The sequence below is a fragment of the Cotesia glomerata genome, linkage group LG3 (genome assembly GCF_020080835.1).
Source record: "Cotesia glomerata isolate CgM1 linkage group LG3, MPM_Cglom_v2.3, whole genome shotgun sequence".
In the NCBI taxonomy this organism is placed as follows: Eukaryota; Metazoa; Arthropoda; class Insecta; order Hymenoptera; family Braconidae; genus Cotesia; species Cotesia glomerata.
In genome coordinates, this window is record NC_058160.1 from 13533685 (window position 1) to 13548515 (window position 14831).

Below are 14831 nucleotides of genomic sequence, written 5' to 3' on the forward strand. Positions count from 1 at the left end.
ATATTTAGGAGTGATGCTTGATGCCCGACTCAACTTTAAGCAGCAAGTCGAACACGTGAGTGCAAAAGCATCAGCAGTGGTAGCTAGCTTAGCACGACTGATGCCAAACATCGGAGGCCCAAAGCAGAGCAGAAGAGTACTGCTATCATCTGTAGTCACATCAATGCTCACTTACGGAATATCTATCTGGGCGGACGCACTAGAGAAGCAAGAATCATGGAGAAAGGCTAGACCAGTCTACCGTCTGAGTGCCTTAAGAGTAGCGAGCGCCTCCCGCACAATATCTATGGAAGCAGTGTGTGTCATTTCCGGAACTTTGCCTCTCAGAGTCTTAGCTTAGGGAAGACGGATCCTTTATCAACGAAAGAAGTCAACCACACTAAGCGTTGAGAAATTTAGAACAGAAGAACGGCAGAAGAGCATAAGTCGATGGCAACTACAGTGGGATGCCACAGTGAAGGGTAGGTGGACGCATCGTCTCATATCAAAGATCAACGTTTGGCTAAACCGGAGTCACGGTGAGGTCAACTATTATCTTACGCAGATGTTATCAGGACACGGCTGTTTCCGGGCGTATCTTCACTGCTTTAAGCATGATAATTCCCCAGAGTGCCCGTCCTGCCCAGGAGTCAATGAAGATGCAGAGCACGTCTTCTTTGAGTGCCCACGTTTTTATCCACAGCGAGATGAGCTGGAGAATATCCTGAAGAGGAAAATCCAACCAGAGAGATGAAAACTCGATTTTTGCACAACGGGGTAAAAACAATAACTTCCCGATTTTTGAAAATTTTCAATTCTCTTAGCGGGAAGTTGAGTGACAGAAAAAGTTAATGTAAAATAGTATTAAAGTAATTACTAAATCGCTTATAACTTTTAAACGAATAAGAATTTTGGCTTAAAATTTTAAATCGATATTTTTGAATAGTTTTACAAGCGATTTATATAAGAAAAAAATTGAATTTTTTCAAGCCTGTACACGTATTTCCCCTTTTAATGGAAATAAAAGTGTAGTTGCATTTTTGGGTTTTGATACAGGATCACCTTCATGATTCCGTTTAAGAACTGCACATCGTGTAGGGTAGACATCAAAAACCCATAATCCTACTGCCCAGATCTAGTATTGAACATAATCCTTTTACCCAGATTGCGTTTACCCAGATTTCTAAAACTAAGGATATCTTTTACCCAGGCATCCACTTACACAGAATTTCGATAATACGGGCATCCGTTAGCACAGAATATTTTTTACACAGGCATCCAAAATTAGGTTAATTTGTTAAGAAAAATAATTTATCTTTGTCACTACTTATTTTACACATAGGCCTGTCTGAATTAGTAATACCAGGAATTTAATTCGGGTTATTAATTCCAGATTCTTATGTCATGTGTAAAATTTAATTATTGAGAATCGTTGGACAATAATTTGGCTTAAGCCAGCAGAGTAGAATTGAGTAAACCGCTAAATTAGAATTATTTGAGACAAAAATTTATTCCAAACTAAAATTATTTTAATAAATTATTTGGCGCATTATTTAATATTTGTCATAATTTAAATAAATCTAGAGTCAGGAAATAATCATTAAAATCAATATAATTGTTAATTCAAATTATTTAATCGAAGTAGAAAATAAAACTTGTAAAAATGCGTCAAAGAATAAATTACACCAAAAACTTGCGACAGAGACGCAAGACCGAGCGAGAGCGTCAGCCATCTTGTTCCGCGCGAGAACGCTGAGTAGAGGACACTCAAAGTCGAAACAAAAGTCTTAGTTCATTTAAAATAAAATAAACTCAAGTAAAATAAGTTTCAAGAGACATAAAATAAAATATAATAGAATAATCTTTGGTCATAATTTCACATTTGCGATGAAAATAAAATTTAGTAAAAATTACCGCCGATAAAGGGATTAAATAAAATGGCTCAGAATTAAATAAAATAATTTGGATTAAATACAAATAATTTAGGAAGAATTTAAGTTTACTCAATTATCGGAATTTATTTAATTTTTACTAAAATGAAGATTAAAATTTATTTAGTAAATTCTCGGACATAATAAATGGATTTAATCCTCGATAATTTGGATAATTATTGTTGTAGTAATTGAAAATACGGCAGTAATTTAGATAATAGAAATTTGTAATTTATAATTAGGAAAATGATATAGCAAATCTAGAAATATTAATTCGGAAAATAATATTTTGGAAAATTATTTATAAATTGGAATCAAGCGGTATTATTATTATAAATTAAGGAATATAGTGTGGTTGTGTGTGAGTAAAGAGACTATCTCGGTTTCATGGTATACTCCTCTGGCTTCGGGGTAGTTCTCTTAGAGTAGCGTGAAGTTTGGGGGATAGCGTACACTGTGTGGACAGCGTGCGTAGTCACGTCAGGGTCCAGCTCAGTGGCATGAGGGTCAGTGAGACCGTGTGAACTAAGCTAGAGTAGCGTTAGGGTCCAGGGGACGGCGCGAAGTAGATAGAGTAACGTGAGAGTCCAGTAGGCATCGGGTACTACAGCCACGTGAAGGTCTAGCTGGACAGCGCGAAATATACCGTATGAGAGTGGGGTGTGAGTGTAAATTTGTTTCATGAAATTTTATATATTGTTATTTTGGCCATTATTTGAATTGTAAAAAGGATTGGATAAATAAATAATTTTGTTAAACGAATTTCTGTGTTTAAGTTTTGGTTCCTTTCAGCAATCTCTCACGACCCTGACCTATTACTCCATGTTCTGATCCAGTTTCTGGATACTGAGTCCAAAAATCCAGTGGCGCCCTTAAGAGATAATAGGGGCGACCAAGGGAAACTTTCCGTTTCAACGGCAAAAGTAAGGGTAGCCATCGAAATATTATTCCCCTCCGGATATCTACAATGAAAAAAGTAAATATTTGTATTGGATATAAAGATAAAATCGTCATAAGTCAAAATAAGTACCTTCTCTTTGATCAATATTCTCTTTAAACAGATTTAATTGGGTTTCAATTTCCGCATTTTTTTTTCTTATCACAATAAGTATATAACTTTTTCTCTAAGTTTTTATAATTATCAATCAAACATGTTGCTTGATTAGGATATTGATTTTTAAAATCAATGTCAATTAGTTTCAAGCCATCGTGTTTATTCCTGAGAGCTGGGAAAGTCGTTAAGTAATCACTACTGGTAATTTTATTATCACTTACAAGGTCTTGAATGCGTTTGCTCGAAGTTTATTTCCAATAATTTTCGATTGTTTCCCATGGATCTATACGAGTTTTCAAATAATTTAGTTGATCCTTATAATCTTGAGGTGCACAATCTAAAAAAAATTGAGAGAAAAATTTTTATGTTAGATTGTAAGTAAATGAACTAATAAGAAGTGTGATAATTAATAGTAACCAATTTTAAAAATATCCAGACATCGTTACAAACGAACCGGAGCAGATTCATCGATTATTTTTCGTTTGAGTGCTCTACAATTTGGTGTTGATCCACTTTTAATTAGAATGTCCCTCCAATGATTGTAGCGAGTATGGAATTTGCCACGAGCTGATGTTTTTTTGCTTTTTTCTCGACTATAAGGTACGTAATACGTATCGCATAATTCTAATACAAACACTCCTGGTATTAGTAATGCCAACTCGTGTAGTCTTTCTGGAGTTATCCTGTAAATAATTTTTAAAAGTACTTTATTAACAATATTTAATTAGTATTTAAAATTTAAAATTGAAAATAATAGCAGAACTACGAAGTATTAACATTAAGTGTCCGATGGTTCTTATAATAATTAAGTACTGCTAAACCTTGAACTGATGATTTTAGAGTTTCGAGGATATCAGTAATTGGTTCACATGTATTAATTGAAATTTCTTCATCATAAGGATACATGTCTATAATAATAGGATTGCATTCATTATGATCTTCATTTTCTAGCACTTGGAAACGATTATCTATGAAATTAATATTTAAATTTTTAATTAATTTAACTTTATCCACAGTACATAGTGTAGCATAAATTAAAAAAAAAAAATGGTTTTGTTTTTTTAAATAAAAATACCTGATGCAGAAACGAGGGCTTTAGGATTCAATGGAATATTAGCTTCAGGACAAGAAAAAGTAGGAGTTACAATAATTTATCAAACAGAAAGAAAGTTAAAAATAAGTTACTAAAGGTGTTTTCATGACCGAATTAACTGGTAGAGCTCCTGACATGTTATCAGGGAGATCCAGGTTCGATTCCTGGCTTGGCAACCAACCCCATTTATTTTTTCGAATGTCTGTCTTCACTGTCATTCAAAATAATTTCTTTCATTTCTTTCAATTAATTAACATCTTTAGTACTCGAATGGATACTACAAGCTTACAGCTTTACTAGCATTCAAGTTTGATGGATTTCCATCGAACTTATGTACAGAGAGGATATCTCTCAACCAATAAGGGAAGATGGAAGTATCCATCTCTTGACTTGAACAACATCTACTAGTTATTTGACCTAGACGGCATGAAAAAACACTCGTTAAAAATAAGATACTTCATAATTTTTTAAAAATAATAAAAAATATAAGGCTTCAATAACAAAGCTTTAATATGTTTCAAAGCTTCAATTTGTTTCAATTCAAAGCTTGAATAACAAGGCTTTAATTTCTTTCAATACATTTTACTCTTTTTCGAAGTAGCAATCTTACAGTTATGTTTATGCAGTTATATTCAGTATCAATTAAGTTTATTTTAAAATTGATTAAATAATATTAATACTACTTATCTTATTCATGAAATAATAAATCAAAATATTTAATTAATCAAAAATGAATTCAAATAGAGCCGTGTTACTATTTATTAAACTGTAAATAAATTAAAAAAAAAATAATTTTTGAATTTACTTGTGTATCTTGAATTTTTTTGTCAATTTCAAACTCTGATTACCAGTTTTTTAGAAAGTTTGATTGCGGACCAAGTTTGAGAATTAATTTTTTTATATTTTCTTGCCCTAAACATTTAAATGACTTCTCATCAACTTCATTTCTTAAAAAACACAATGATAAAATTTTAACTCCGATTATTAATGATCAATGTTCAATTAGAGTATATGTATACCAGAAACTTTCAATAAATACAATAATTTACTTTTTTCATAATGTTGAAAATAAAAAAACAATTAGGAAAACGGTTGACCCTAAAGGCCATCCCTGCAACTTCCCGCTACCTCCATACCTAAGTGCTCAACAATTCACTTATTTTTTAAGCTCTTCGAGCTCAAAAATATAATTTTTGTGTAATTTTGAGCTCTCCAAGCTCCAATGAATTGCTGTTCTGTGTTTTTGAGCTCTTCGAGCTCAAAAGGCTAATGGAAGTTTTATAAAACACTATTTTTTAAATTTTTAAACCGCAATAACTTTTGAATGAATTAACCGATTTTCTCGCGGTTGACGGCATTCAACGCAGTTTTTTGAGTTCTTTGAAAAATCTTTAAGCGTAAACTGGTCAGACTGAAAATTTCATAGAAATTCTGAAAAAAACATTTTTCTCCATTTTTATCTTACGAACAAATCAACCGATTTTGACCGGACTGGTGGCAATCAACGTGGTTTTTTGAGGTTAAGAGCTGAATAGTTTTTGAAATTGATCAGTTTAGCCGTTTAAAAGATATTTCAAAAAAACGAATTTTCGGAAATTTTATTTTTGAGATTTCTCAAAAGTGATCGACTCAAATTCTGTAAATTAGTATTAGAATTCTAAGGGCAAAAGAATTCTTAAGAACGCCGTTTATTTCGATCGAATCAGATGATCCGTTCAAAAGTTATGAGAGATTTACATACACACACACACACACACACACACACACACACACACACACACACACAGCCCCGTAAACGGGGCATGAACCAAAGACCTTCGGTGCACTGGTGGAACGACCACATCAGCTTCCTACGGAAAGAGTGTTTCAAGAAAAGAAGAATATCTCAGCGTGATTATCGGCGGCATGACTCAGCGGAACTAGTCGCAGAATACAAGAAAGCTCGTCGAGACTTAAACAAAGCCATCAAGGATAGCAAGAAGAACTGCTGGAAAGAGCTAATCAACGAGGTGGACAAAGACTTGTGGGGCAGACCTTACAAGGTAGTCATGGCAAACTTGAAATACCAGCCAATGCCGTCTCCTACGTGTCCTCAACTCCTACAGAAGATCGTGACTGCACTGTTTCCACGACAGCGCGTTTTCAACTACCTGTTGACACAAGACGAACTGAATGATATCCCACCTGTGACGAAAGAAGAACTGATGGAAGCTTGTAACCGCGTCGGGAATAATAAAGCGCCGGGATTGGACGGAATCCCTAATATTGCCTTGAAAACATCTATTAAAGTAGCGCCAGCGTTATTCCTCGATGTCTACAACATCTGCTTGAAGGAAGGGATTTTTCCTCGGAAGTGGAAACAACAACGGCTGGTACTACTTCCTAAAGGAAAAAAGCCACCGGAAGAACCGTCATCTTATCGTCCACTCTGCATGTTGGATACAGCCGGTAAGATACTCGAACGTATAATCCACCAAAGGATAGAAGCAGTTGTCGATCCACTATTAGCAGACAATCAGTACGGATTTCGAAAAGGACGATCAACCCTGGACGCAATCAACCTGGTTGTCGGTATAGCCAAAGACGCAATCGCCGGTACCAGATGGAAGGGTGGAACGAAGAAATATTGTCTGGTGGCAACCCTAGACATCAAAAATGCCTTCAACTCCGCCAACTGGGATCGCATCATGCAAGCTCTTCAAGAGATGAACGTACCAGGATATCTACGAAGGATAGTCGCTAGCTACTTCACGAATAGAGTCCTTAGATATGACACGAAGAATGGTCCAAAGGAGTATGATGTTACTGGAGGCGTCCCGCAGGGTTCTGTTCTCGGTCCACTTCTCTGGAATATCATGTACAACGGATTGCTGAGACTGAAACTACCAAGAAATGTCAAACTGGTAGCGTACGCGGACGACGTAGCCGTAGTAATCGTCGCCAAGCATATTGATGAGATAAATCATATGTTCACGATCACCTTTGAGCGAATTAACCAGTGGATGGACACAGTAAACCTACAACTGGCTAAACAGAAGACCGAGGCTGTACTTATCACTAGCAGAAAAGTGGTGGAAACGATCAATTTAAACGTCGGAGACCAAGAAATCACATCCCAACCATTCATTCGATATCTGGGAGTGATGCTCGATTCCCGACTTAACTTCAAACAACAAGTTGAACACGTGACCGCCAAAGCATCAGCAGTAGTGGCTAACCTAGTACGATTGATGCCCAACATCGGTGGCCCGAAGCAGACAAGGAGGTTATTGCTATCATCAGTAGTTACATCGGTCCTCACGTATGGCATATCCATTTGGTCCGACGCACTTGAGACCCAAGAATCATGGAGGAAAGCATGTCCGGTTTACCGACTGAGCGCGCTAAGAGTAGCCAGCGCCTTCCGAACAATATCAGAGGAAGCAGTGTGCGTAATTTCTGGAACTCTGCCGCTTAGAGTCTTAGCTAAAGAAAGACGGGCCCTTTACCATCGAAAGAGGTCAACTACACTGAGCGCTGAAGAACTAAAAACAGAAGAACGGCAGCACAGCATCTCGCGATGGCAACTTGAGTGGGACGCCGCAGCAAAAGGAAGATGGACACACCGCCTCATACCAAAGATCGACGTTTGGCTGAGCCGAAACCATGGTGAAGTCAACTTTTACCTAACGCAGATGTTGTCAGGACATGGGTGCTTTCGAGAGTATCTGCACCGCTTTAAGCACGACGATTCTCCGGAGTGCCCGTCTTGTCCAGGGGTTATTGAGGCCGCAAGGCACGTTTTCTTTGTGTGTCCACGTTTCGATCCTCAGCGTGAGGAGTTAGAGAGGATCCTGAACTGGAGAATCCAACCAGAGACAATAGTAGATGCAATGTTGTCGAATCAAACTGCTTGGAACGCTACAAGCACTTTTGCCACAGAAGTGCTTACAGAGCTGCGTTCCATTGAAAGAAAAAGAGCAAATGACAGAAACTAGAAGGAAGGAAAAATAACACCTTAGCCACCAGAAGGAATAGCGGTAGCTGGATCCTCCCCTCACGAAGTAATGCCTGACGGCGGTTTCCATGAGGAATTAGAGGAAAGAAGAAAAGGGGTTTAGGGTTTAGTGGGTAGGGGCGTTAGGGTCGAGTTTTAGTATGACACTGCGTCGAGTCGCCACATATCCAGGCCAAACAACTATGCCTGGAATCCGTAAAGGGATTCCCCCTAAGAGGGAAAAACACACACACACACACACACACACACACACACGCACACACATACATACATACATACAGACAGGGTGTCATCACCGCGGAAATAGTCAGGAAAACTTCCTAGGACCTCAAAACGTCGAGATCAGATGAAAACTCGATTTTCGAAAAACGGAGTGAAAACAATAACTTTCTGATTTTTGAAAATTTTCAATTTTCCTAGCGGGAAGTTAAAAAAATAATAATAAAAAATATCAGATAACAAATCGGACAATTGTCATTTTATCGTCATAAGAGGTTAACTGCATGCAACTATATACATATATACAAGCAAGAAAAATAAATAATTCAAATAACATACCTTCAAAAATATCTTCCAATTTTTCCAAATTCCACTCAAGCAACTTATTTCAAACCCACTCATCCGTTGAAAATTATAAAATGTTTTTGAAAAACGAAAAAATATCTTTTAACGATTGAAAGAACGCAGCTAACATAAGTACGATGCATTGATTGTATATTGACAAAAACATATCGAACCATCGGCATATCGAGGACCCGAATGCGCAAGCTCCATAAGTTCTGGCGCTCGACAGCGATCCATCGTATGGTCAATTTAGCTATATAGTCTAGTTGAGAAGTGAGTTTTCTGCGAATAATCGTTAGCCGCCTCTTAAAAATATGGCGATTGGTGCATTGGATTCAAAATTTCATTCTAAGTAAGAAATATTTTTTAATTTTTTAGCCATTACAAATTTCATTTGTTATAAACAATAAACGAAAATAAAAAAAGATAGTCTCCAATTTGTAGCTATAACTTCGAAAATATTAAAGATATTTTAAATTTGAAAAAAGATCCTAAAAGAGGAAAAAATTTTAGTTACATAAGTCTTGACTCCCGGAGTTGTAGCTCTATTATTTATAATTTTAACTTAACGGTGAAAATTGTGTTCTGCGCGACCATTTCGCTGCCTAGACGTCGCCGCCAAGAAAAGTATGCAACACAAAATAATTTTTTTATAACACTCAATATCAATTTAAAAATCTGAATAAATTATAGTGTCATCTAGACAATTAAAGGAATATAGCCCCGCCAAAAAAAAATTTTTAGCTTGATTTTTGTTTAAGTTATTCAATTTTTAATTAACTAATTTTTCGTAGACTTGAGTTTTGATAAAATCTCTTATAAAAGTTTAAAAAATGTGTCTATAAATTTTTTTTCTCTTAGGAGCTCTTGTTATATAAATAATGAACAAGACAACGTAGTAAAAGTTTATAAGTTTTTTCATTTGTTTATAATGATTTTTCAAAGTTATCAAAAATTGAAATATCCGGCTAATGTTATAAAAAAAAATTTTTTTTCCAAAATTTTTAGTTTTGGTTGTTTTTGTATTGATATATTGCGTCTAGTAGTTTGGCTAAAAAATTTTTAACATTAATTGTTAAAAATTTGTTATAAACAAATAGACATATTGAATATTTTTGAAAAATTTTTTTTTCTCATTTTATTGTCATAGTAAAATAATGATTTTTAAAAAAAAATTTTTTTCTTAAAAAAATTTTTTAATTGTTTATAATTGTTTTTTCCATTTAACCACCATTTAAATTATTTATTAGGAAATAATTTTTTTTTTAAATCATTATTTACAATTCTCAACATAATTGTGAAAAAAAATTTTTTTTTTATTTCAATTTTCATTGTTTATTTTATAAACAATTTGTTATGAACAAATTTTCATTTTCATTATATTTTTTTTTCATAGCTTTAAAAAATGACAAATACAGCCATATGCATGAAAGTTGTAAAAAAAATTTTTCTCTATTTTTTATTAAATTTTAAAATAATTTGCCCCATCAAAGTTGAAGCGGTCAACTATTTCATTAACTTATAAATTGTTATAACTTCTAAACTATTAATGATACGGTCTTTGACATTCAAGACGATCTTTCAGACAACTTATTGATTTATTTAATAAATTTTTCATACGCTCGATATCTATTATGGTTCAATTTTTATAAACATTTGTTTATAAAAAAATGCATTACTTCAATTTTTTAATAGTTATATCTTTTAAACTATTGAAGTTACGGCTTTTATGATTCAAGACAATTTAATAGAGTAATTATTTTATATTTTATTTTATATTATAATTTTTTTATATTTTTAATTCCATTTGTTTATCAGTTTTTTTTAATTTATTCTCATTAATACACGGTTAAGGGTACATTTTCTGGATTTTATTGTCATTTTCTTATCTAACGCCAATAATTTATGTTTTTCTTGCTGTTTTCTTTTAATTTTGGAATTTCCAATTTATTACTTAACAATTGTCACAGCAAAAACTCAAAATTTTTAGTTTTTAGTTTTAAAATTACGATTACTTAAAAGTGCGTGGAAATATATCCTGTTCTATGCATATTTTTCAAAATTTAAACAATAAAATATAGAATTATTAACATAAACGACAAACACAAGTAAGTATTTTCATTCTTTTCTACGTAAATCTGATTAAACAATTGTAAAAAGTTCATTCAATTCCGTAAATGCCTTTCAGGCTGCACTACTGGCAAAAATTTTCAGTTTTTGCTTTGACAATTGTTAAGTAATAAATTGAAAATTCCAAAATTAAAACAAAATAGCAAGAAAACATAAATTATTGTCGTTAGATAAGAAAATAAGGACCATAAAATCCAGAAAATGTACCCTTAACCATGTAATAATAAGAATTAATAAAGAAAAACGGATAAACAAATGGAATTAAAAATATAAAAAAATCATTTTTAAGTAGTCCAATAATTACTCTATTAAATTGTCTCGAATCATAAAAGCCGTAACTTCAATACTTAAAAGATATAACTATTTAAAAATTGAAGTAATGCATTTTTTTATAAACAAATGCTTTTAAAAATTGAACCATAATAGATATCGAGCGTATAAAAATTTATTATATAAATCAATAAATTGTCTGAAAGATCGTCTTGAATGTCAAAGACCGTATCATTAATAGTTTAGAAGTTATAACAATTTATAAGTTAATGATTTAGTTGACCGCTTCAACTTTGATGGGGTTAATTATTTTGAAATTTAATAAAGAATAGAGAAAAATTTTTTTTACAACTTTTTATGCATATGGCTGTATTTATAATTTTTTAAAGCTACGGAAAAAAAATATAAGGAAAATGAAAATTTGCTTATAACAAATTGTTTATAAAATAAACAATGAAAATTTAAATAAAAAAAAAAATTTTTTCACAATTATATTGAGAATTGTAAATAATGATATAAAAAAAAAATTATTTCTTAATAAATAATTTAAATGATGGTTAAATGGAAAAAACAATTATAAACAATTAAAAAATTTTTTTAAGAAAAAAATTTTTTTTTAAAAATCATTATTTTACTATGACAATAAAATGACAAAAAAAAATTTTTCAAAAATATACAATTTGTCTATAACAAATTTTTAAACAATTAATGTTAAAAATTTTTTAGCCAAACTATTAGACGCAATATATCAATACAAAAACAACCAAAATTAAAAATTTTGGAAAAAAAATTTTTTTTATAACATTAGCCGGATATTTCAATTTTTTTTACCTTTGAAAAATCATTATAAACAAATGAAAAAACTTTTATAAACTTTAACTACGCGGTCTTGTTCATTATTTATATAACAAGAGCTCCTAAGAGAAAAAAAATTTATAGACACATTTTTTAAACTTTTATAAGAGATTTTGTCAAAACTCAAGTCTACGAAAAATTAGTTAATTAACAATTGAATAACTTAAACAAAAATCAAGCTAAAAATTTTTTTTGGCGGGGCTATATTCCTTCGTGTCTAGATGACACCATAATTTATTCAGATTTTTAAATTGATATTGAGTGTTATAAAAAAATTATTTTGTGTTGCATACTTTTCTTGGCGGCGACGTCTAGGCAGCGAAACGGTCGCGCGGAGCCCAAGTTTCACCGTTAAATTAAAATTATAAATAATAGAGCTACAACTACGAGTCGATACTTATTTTACTAAAATTTTTTCCTCTTTTAGGATCTTTTTTCAAATTTGAAATATCTTTAATATTTTTGAAGTTATAGCTACAAAATGGAGACTACCTTTTTTTCTTTTCATTTTTCGTTTATAACAAATGAAATTTTTAATGGCTGAAAAATTAAAAAAATACCTCTTACTCAGAATAAAATTCTGAATCCAATGCACCAATCGCCATATTTTTAAGAGGCGGCTAACGATTATTCTCAGAAAACTCACTTCTCGACTAGACTAATAAAAATCCTTACGCTGGCGATGCGGTAACGGAGATTAACGAAACTACATATGCTTACAAGAGCTTTTTCGCGTATCTTCAAATTAAATAAATGAAACCTTATCGTAACTAAAACTTATATCACTACCTCAGTAATACTGTAAATCATTAATCAAATAAATATGTTGTAACGGAGTGATCGTTACCCGTTAAAAGCCCTTTTACCCGCACTCATTAAGTTATCGACGGATCACAGAGCGCTGTGATCCGAAGCCCTCGTAGTCATAGTTTGAGACTAGTAAGTGAGTCTTTGCCATTTTTCGACTATAATTCCTTGCTTAAATCACGTAGTAATTCTATTTCAATTTTAGCATTGACTAGGATTTCATCATCAATATTCCTGACAGCTTTATTTAGTTGCTCTTGTGGATTAGACGAATCTAACATTACACTACTGCTCAAACACGTTTTGAGGTATTCTTTCTCATGTTGTTTTATTTGAGCAATAATTCTCCTTGAGTTCTCGTCGAGAATAGCGTGGTCAGCAGAGGTTATGTTTTCAACACTATGGTCCGGACATACAACCAAACGCTTACCTACGTAGAAACCTTTTTTAAATCTATTAAAATCAGCTTCATGGTAAACACTTTCACAAATAATACAAATTAGAATTTTCGGAATTTTAATCTTGGAATGACACTTGAAAGTCTCATCACATTTAGAAGTAGGCTGCGTATCTGCCGCCATCTTGAATTTTGATCAATTTCAAAGATTATATTGGTTGTAACTTTATGAGTAATTTCTTTATAGTAAAGTTTATTTACTTGAATATAAGATGGGCCCGGAGATAAGGCAGTTATTTTTTTTCAATGATTAAATTTAAAAATAAAAGAATCAATTTACGAAGGACTATTATTAACATACTCCTGCCAAGTTTAATGATTTTTTATTCAAAAATTACTTGGTCAAAAAGCGTCTCAGTATTCTGTCCAAAATTTGAATATTCTCTATCCTACATGTTCTTAAGGTCAAAAAGCCACGTCGATCACCGCAAGCCCGGTCAAAATCGGTTGATTCGTTCGTGAGTTATCGTTGTCGAAAGAAAACCGAAAAAAGTGTTTTTTCGGAATTCTTTCAAAATTCCTGGCTCCGGATGGTAACAACCTGTAAGGGCCCCAGACTTGGGTGACAGTCCTACTTCATTTACTACGTGCTCTGCGTGTCACGGGTCGATAGTTTTGCACCAGTGGATAATCTGCTGCGCTTGCTTGCTTGAATGGTTCCTATGTGGCATATCGCAATCTCGGTAAATGCGACCACGAACACCATAGTGGACATACGTCCCGTTCGTGTAAAGTCGACCCTCCCTAGTTACTCCTAGGTGGCAGCAGCTGCCATGATCGTCGCGCAATTCCTGTGTCTGTGTAACTACCCGAGGTGACATGTGAGGTTTTCTTTCTTTTCAGCTAAAAGACCTAAAAGCCAAGCTTGACTAACGTGGTGAGGGCTTGTGTGGCAGGAGGGTTGCAAATCCTGTCACTAACGTGTCTGGGTAGGGTAAGCGGCTCTATTACACTCTGTGTCTTTTATTTCCGCCATACTCGTGGGTTCCTCATGTATACTTTTTCTCAACCAACTCTTCCGACCGTTCGACGGAGCGCCAGAATAGCCACCCACGTTTCTCCGAACGATCTGCTACCTGACGTTCCCGTTCATCGCCGGCACGCGAATTCGGGATCGCGATCGCGTTCGTGTAAGCCCGCGGAAGCAATACAAATAAAACAGCTAATGCCTCTAGCTACGCGATCCTGTTTAGTTAAGCTCACGCGATTGAATTTAGAAGAGGTAAATGCAAGTAGAAGGGGGGTTTCCGAATCTTGCTCGCGAAGCATCGACCGGCAAAGATGCCTAGGGACGACTAAAAAGACCCTCAGAGGGTCCGCGAACTCGGCAAACTTAGATGGGCTCGCGCCAGGCGTTAGGTCAAATCAAAAGTCTCCGCACGCGACCCGGGGAATGGGGGTCGAAGGTTTTCGAGTTTTGCAGGCGAATTTGCAAAACGACAGAGCTGGCACTCTGGAGGCGAGTTAGTTGTGGGAGGAAACACGTATTGATGTTCTTCTTCTACAAGAGCCATACGCAGCAAATAGTAATAATAGTTTCAAATTACCTGGGTTCGGTTGCGGCATACAAGTTGCTGCCAAAATCAGGTCCAGGCCATATGCGGCCATTTGCTTAACAAATCCTAAATACTGTAGCAGGGTAAAATATACCCTGCATTAATAATTCACCAGGTATCGGTAATGGATCGACGCAG

General features: G+C 34.1%; 1 protein-coding gene across 3 annotated transcripts in view; it reads right to left on the reverse strand.

Annotated features, from left to right (window-relative positions):
• The window catches only part of LOC123261658 (neural proliferation differentiation and control protein 1-like), a 228987-nt gene that overhangs the window by 20263 nt on the left and 193893 nt on the right, over positions 1-14831 (reverse strand). Inside the window, exons 5-6 of one of the 3 annotated variants that reach the window (XR_006508723.1) lie at positions 3382-3647; positions 2941-3301 (exon numbers count right to left, since the gene is read on the reverse strand). The exons of the other annotated variants lie outside the window; for them this stretch is intronic. The gene's annotated coding sequence lies outside the window, so the exon portion shown is untranslated. Of the gene's footprint in view, positions 1-2940; positions 3302-3381; positions 3648-14831 lie in introns of those variants that run through there. 3 annotated transcript variants of the gene reach the window in all.